The 6000-nt window shown below is 44.1% G+C and overlaps 1 protein-coding gene across 2 annotated transcripts in view; it reads right to left on the bottom strand.

Annotated features, from left to right (window-relative positions):
• Positions 1 to 2072: 2072 nt before the first annotated feature.
• The window catches only part of FHIT (fragile histidine triad diadenosine triphosphatase), a 1344516-nt gene continuing 1340588 nt past the window's right edge, over positions 2073 to 6000 (bottom strand). For both annotated transcript variants that reach the window (XM_046685108.1, XM_046685128.1), the window contains one exon: positions 2073 to 2364. The gene's annotated coding sequence lies outside the window, so the exon portion shown is untranslated. The remainder of the gene's footprint in view (positions 2365 to 6000) is intronic.

The following is a 6000-nucleotide window of genomic DNA, read 5'->3' as shown; positions in this document are numbered from 1 at the left end:
TACGGTTATCTATTTTTTGCTATAAAATTATCAACTCTCTAACTCTTGAGAAAAACAGAAACAATGTAGTCGGTATTTGTGCCCAAGTAGAAATCAGAGAGAAAAAGACGCCTACTACCAGGGACATTTATTTTGACGAGCATTGTTCTCCACTGCCTTTTGTTTTTCTCAATGCAGACCAGACCCACCTTAGCAAATGGAGTAGTAGTTGGTTTTTCTCATATTGGTATCAGTAAGCTTTATTAGTTCTTGAAGCATTTCTTAAAAGGCATTGAAAACAGTCCTTGTTGGGTTATCATGCCTTCCAGCTAAGCAGGGGCTCACGGGGCTGGCTGGCAGCAGAGCTTCAGGGCTGGCTTTCTGCATCCACAGCCTCCACAGCCTCCAGACCATGGCAGAATTACAGGAAGACACTGAATGGAGGAAATCCATGGGAAGACAGGCAGAAATGAGGCTCCTTTACTCACACAGACAAAACAGAAAGAAAACTGCAGGTAGACTTGCAGCGTGACTCAACCAACTGTTTCATCAGTGACTAAGTATTTATTCACTCCTTTGAAAGCCAATGGGTAAAATCTGGAATTAGCCCCAAAGGCAAGGGCCAGGCCTTCGGGTGACAATCGCTATTAAAACTGAGATGGAATCAGTATTTGACCCACTGGGATAAGAAGAATTGGAATTTTTAGGGCACATTTTTGGACTACAAATCAGCAACTCTTGAGCTGGGGAAAATGATCACTACTTGCCATTTTCCTCATTGGCATTTTATCTTCTGAACACATCCTATTGAGATGGCAGGGCTTTTTACCTTCAGCTAAGAAAGGAGCATCCCAGACTAGGCTTGGGAACCAGAGGGCTTCCCAGTCTCAAGAAGGTGTTGCCAATCATTGTCAATAAGTAGGGCTTTGGCAAAGACATAGAAGAAGATTTGAAACAAGACGCAATGCAGTCACACTCAGTCTGTTAGCTTATACTGAATCAGAAACAAAGGCCAAATGTCCTAAGTGGTGGGTTGAATGGTGACCCCCCCACCCCCCCACCAAGATATGTCCATGTCATTCCCTGGAACCTGCAATTTTTATCTTATTTTGAAAAAGTGCCTTTGCAGATATAATTAAGTTAAAGATATTAAGATCTTGAGGACATCATTCTGGATTATCCAGGTGGGTCCTAAATCTAATGACAAATGGCCTTATAAGAGATACACAGAGGGGAGACGTAGAGCAGAGGAGGAATGTGAAGATAGAGGCAGAGATTGAAATGATGCCAATGAACTCCAAGGATTGCCAGTAGCAGCTAGGAGAAATTCCCCCAGAGCCTCTGGAGGGAGCACAGCCTTGCTGGATTTTGGACTTCTGGCCTCCAGACCTGGGAGAGAACACATTTCTATCATTTTAAGCCACCCAATTTGTGGTAATTTGTTGTAGCAGTCACAGGAAACTAACACACCATCCATTGGTTATGGTGTTGGGGTCAGGGAGTAGCCCATAAGCCAAGAGAGATTCTCAAGGATGCTTTTATAAACAAGAAAAACCCTGTGTTTGGTTCTTTGTAGCAGTGCTATAGACGTGTTTTATTTTTCTCTATAAACTCTAATCGTACCTTTTATTAATATAGCAGAGGAAAGAAAGAGCCTACTTCTGTCATCCTTCCTTAAAGAAATTGACTATTATGGGTAAGGGGCATGCTTTCAAACCAACATTGAGAGCTTTTCCCTTCCCTTTCCTTGCATTCCTACCACTCAAAAGGCTCAGTCCCAGGTGTCCCATCACCACATTATGTGTTTATTGGTTTCCTGAAGCTAATTTTGCCACCTTAAGCTCTTTCAGCTCTGCCTCTCTGCACCCAAGGCAGGAGGGGAATATAATGGAGCAAAGGTGGTACATTTCTAGTTCTATTATCTTACTTACCAAGGTGAAAACTCTCTAAATCTTATTTCAGCCTTAACAAACCTTTGGTGAACAGGAAGCACAGTACTTCTAGGAGATCAACTTCCTCAGTTGTACCTTTCAGGGCCTTCAGAATATCAATTTTTAAGTGAGCCAACACACAGATAAATATTTTAACTACCATTTTATTTCCATCCAGGCCAAGGGACAATTTAGACAAGGTTCTATTCTAAGTACACAGCCAAGGCAGCGTGGAAGGGCTGTCGATGCCGTTGTTTTAAAGTTAGCCTGTCAGTCATCGTGATTGAAATATAACCCCCATGCCTTCCACAAGTGTAATAAAATGCTTCGCAAAAGGTTGCAGAATTGTAGGATGTAATAAAGTCTTCTTAGCTTCATTTCCAATGCCGCAGAGTCCTAGAGAATGAGGCCCATTTCCTTATGCCTTGGGATTTGTTCGAGTTACTTTTTGTGCCTGGAAATGACAGAACATAAAAACAGACATTTAGATATAACTGATAGCATTCTTTGAGTCCTGGCAATAAACAAAATGTAAGTTTGCTTACTGCTAATCTGTTAGATTGCCATTAACATTTTACAAGTAGTCAGATACATGTGGGCAGATTATGTGAAATATGTTGGATCCAACCCTGCTGGTGTCTGTCCCCCTGGATCCCCACATTTTCTCTGCCTTCTGCCCACAGCCCATGCCCCCAAGGTCAGCTGCATGGTCTCTTAAGAATGTATTTTACAGACACAAGCTTATATACAAATAAATACATATAAAAGTCTGTATACTTCAGACTTTTATTAATTAGGTGAAAGTAGATTCTCAAATATAGCCATTATCAGAATTACCTGGTGAGCTTGTTAAAAAAAGAGATTTCTTGAGTCTGTTCACCAAGTCCTGACTTAGGAGATCCGGAGAGAGGCCAAGAGTCTGTGCTATTTAACAAGCTGTCCATATGAGTCTGAGGTGCCCGGCCCCTGGATTCGGGGAATCAGTGAGCTAGTGTGTGGCAGGTAGAATCAGCTTTGCTTCAAGGCCAAGTTACCTTAAGGATTTGGGTCAGGCCTAAAACCAATCATTTCTACTCATAAAATAGGAAGGGGGAGGGGGAGCCCATTAATCTTATTTGGAAAGGAAAGAAAATTCCTAGGGTATAGAAATGCATTTGATAGCTCTGACACCCTCCTTCTATCCCAAAGGAGAACTTATTGGAGCCGTGGCTTCCGGGCCTTAATTATTGACATGAGTAACATGGATGTGGTCAGGAACCAGACTAGCTGGGGCCGCTAGCTTGGAGGACGATGGACAGGACACACAGTTACAGAAAAGAGAAAGTTCAATAGGAGGGAAAGAAAGATGAGAATTTTACAGGCTCGATTTAATAAAATTTGGGGAAGATTGAAAGAAAGGGCGCTAGGAGATCTTTGGGTCAGCTATCACAGGTGTGATACATGAAAAGATTTTGAGAAACATTACTGAGAAGCACAAATGGACTTCCCTTTCAGTGTTTTCAAGAGACTTCAGTGAAGATTTACATTGCTTTTCAATTATTGTTTGCTCTTTGTGTCTTTGAGTACAACATGCGGACACAGACCTGGGAGGCTGAGGCACAAAGACCCAGCTTCCTGCTGGATCCAGTGTGCAGGTCAAGGATATCCCTGATATGGCTCATTCAACCTCACCCAGGTGAGGACACACTAACACACGCTTCAACCTCTGGTACACGGAGAGAGTTTTTAGTGAGTCTACCACTTTACTTTTTATATAAGTTCATAACAAGGTCAGAGAGCAAAGGTCAGGTAGGGCATCCCTTTGGAATTACATCTGGTCCCTTCTGGGATCCAGAACACAGAAGCCTCATCACTTCTGCTTCAGCTTTCACGTCTGAGCTCATGATATACTCCCACACAGGTCCACTGATGTCTGTAAGTGAGGGGTAGAAAGTAGGGTCTATGCACCAGTCAATCTCCATCACTGCCAAGAAAGGAGCTTATCTCATTCTTATATGACATTGGTATCATCCCCTATGGCGCCCGGCACCACCCATCTCGTCTGGACATACAGGTCATCTCCTGATCATTCATCATTGCTCTTGTCCTCGAACACTTATTGACTTTGAGTCAGAGGCACCTGTGCAGGCCTGAAAATGGATGTGCCCTTTCTTTTCCTCCGCCTCGCCTGTCTAGGGCAGATTTATGTCCTAGGAGAAGTTTCCCTCCGTTTTATTTTTGGTCTCTTGAACGTTGTGGCCCTGTGTTATTTCCCACACCCGCCCTTCTGGACACCAGCCTTGTAATTTCTGAATCTCCACAGATGCCTCCATCCATACTTGAGCAGGCTTTCTGTCAGTCTACTTAGAGTGCTTCTGCAATGCATCCTTCACACAGCTCTGTCATCTAAACTGTCTATCTAGCTTCTTAAGGCTCTGTCTTCAGCAGTTTCTTTTTCTCCAGCTAGCCAGGAAGCTTGTGGGAAGCAGAATTTGCTTTGCATGTCAGAGAACATGTCGAGCTTTGAGGATACTTGCGTCAGAAGTTCAGCCCCATCACTTAGCAGCTGCATGTCTCAGGTCAACGTGAAACACGTGTCTTCAGGAGTGTGTCGAGAGCTGAGTGGGTTTACACACATAGAGCGCCTAGAGCAGTGCGTAGCACGTTATAAATACTCACAAATGTGAGCCTCTGTTACTGTCATTCTCCTTATTTATTCTTTGTATTACATTGCTAGTCAAGAACCATCAGGCAACCACCGGGGCCACAAGGGTCAAAGCAAGTGTGAGTCAGTACTTAGCTACCAAGGGAGCGATTCAGTCTCATTCTTGGGGAGGGTCATGTGGGAAACTCATCTTCTGGTTGGACTTCATATACTATGCGCCCTTCTTCCTGTCTGTAGTTTCTTCTGATGTCACCTTTAGACAGTGGAGTTTTCAGTGCTCTCTGGGCATATCAACAAGTGTATTTACTGAGTATGAGTAAGGCTCTGAGGAGGATGCAAAGAGGTGAGTGATTACATCCTCAAGGTGCTGGCAGCCCATTTGAGGAAACGCTTCACACAGGGAGAGGCAGGGCCATAGACAGTCAGGCACCAGGTGAGAAGCCCACAAGATGTGGGCTTTTGGAGTTCCACAAACAGAAAGCAGGAGACCAGAATGTCTGAAGTTTGACTGATCCCCATGAACATGTGCTTTCCAAATATTTCTACATTCCTAGTAGACTTCATGGCAGATGAGCTGAGACTGTCCCTGTCCCCCTGCAAGGCCACCCTTGAGAAATAACAGGTGGCATTATGAAGCTCCTATTGGGGGTCTGTTTTGCAGAGTGGAGAATGAAGTCAGAAGGGCACACCACCATTGCTCTGAACAGTAGAAGAGGTTTTTGCAGACAGGAGCTTTGAATTTGGAAGGAAAATTAAAATGTCTGATGGAGAAAGTTTAAATAAGTTTTGAGTAAGTTTGCTGTGGGGTGGGGGCTGTGATCTTCATATCCTATCTGTCTCTCCCTGAAACCTTCAGGAAAGTCTTTGAAGTCGATAGGCATTTTGTCATCATGAGTTAGTGAGTACAGGGTGAAAGCAGAGGTACCAAAGGGATCCTACTGGGGTCAAAACTAGACCATGCTGACTTCTCCTTGAACATGCAGGTGTCATCAGGCTCTGTAAAGATTTTTTCCACAAAAAAGTGGGGCAGAATCCTGTTTTCAACAGATCCATCCACCCTCTGCATGCATGCACGGCAACATCTTCTTACAAAGTGTGTCAACGAAGGAGGCCCCTACCTCTTACTGCATTTCCTCCTGCACTCCAATAGGCCCAGAGGAGGAGGGCCTCTTCTACTTTGAAGCTAAGAAAACACATCTGTGTCCCTCTCTTCTCTAGGGGAACCTAGATGGGAGCTGGCCACAGTCAGTCTACCTTGATAGAGTGTAAAATGACTGTTTGGAACCACAAAAACTCAACGCAGCTTTCTTCTGTTTCTTCAAGGAGCGTTTTCTAACTTGAGTGACTTGGAATCACCTGGGGAGATCTACAAACTGCTATGCCTCCATCCCATCCCCAGAGATTCTGATCTAACCTGTTGCTAGTGTGGCCTGGGCCTCTGGAGGG

Source organism: Equus quagga, chromosome 1 (assembly GCF_021613505.1).
Source record: "Equus quagga isolate Etosha38 chromosome 1, UCLA_HA_Equagga_1.0, whole genome shotgun sequence".
NCBI classification, from domain to species: Eukaryota; Metazoa; Chordata; class Mammalia; order Perissodactyla; family Equidae; genus Equus; species Equus quagga.
This window is presented reverse-complemented; position numbering and strand designations above follow the sequence as displayed.